The sequence below is a fragment of the Triticum aestivum genome, chromosome 5D (genome assembly GCF_018294505.1).
Source record: "Triticum aestivum cultivar Chinese Spring chromosome 5D, IWGSC CS RefSeq v2.1, whole genome shotgun sequence".
In the NCBI taxonomy this organism is placed as follows: Eukaryota; Viridiplantae; Streptophyta; class Magnoliopsida; order Poales; family Poaceae; genus Triticum; species Triticum aestivum.
In genome coordinates, this window is record NC_057808.1 from 146146041 (window position 1) to 146146453 (window position 413).

Below are 413 nucleotides of genomic sequence, written 5' to 3' on the forward strand. Positions count from 1 at the left end.
TATGTTCTCGAAATGCGTTTGTCGAGTGCTCATTAAGAAAGTTTCTATACAAGTTTCTGAACGAACTCCCGAAGAAAAGTTCTTCAAAAGTTACCTATGAAAGAATCCTTTGAAGCATATGGTCGTCACAAAAATTTTGACTACTTGTGGAGCCAAAACGGACTCCGTATGAGTCAGATATCCATGTTTCAGTTAACACTGCGCAAAACTGATTCCGAACGACAGTTACAGACTAGTTCTTGTGTAGTTGCATTCGATTTTTTCCATTCTACTTCACTAAACATATCCATATGAGATTCGATTACTTTTAGGGAAATGCAAGAGACCTCAGTTATGATGATGCACTAGGTCCATAGCTGGCACTTTGTGTATGTTCTCGAAATGCGTTTGTCGAGTGCTCATTAAGAAAGTTT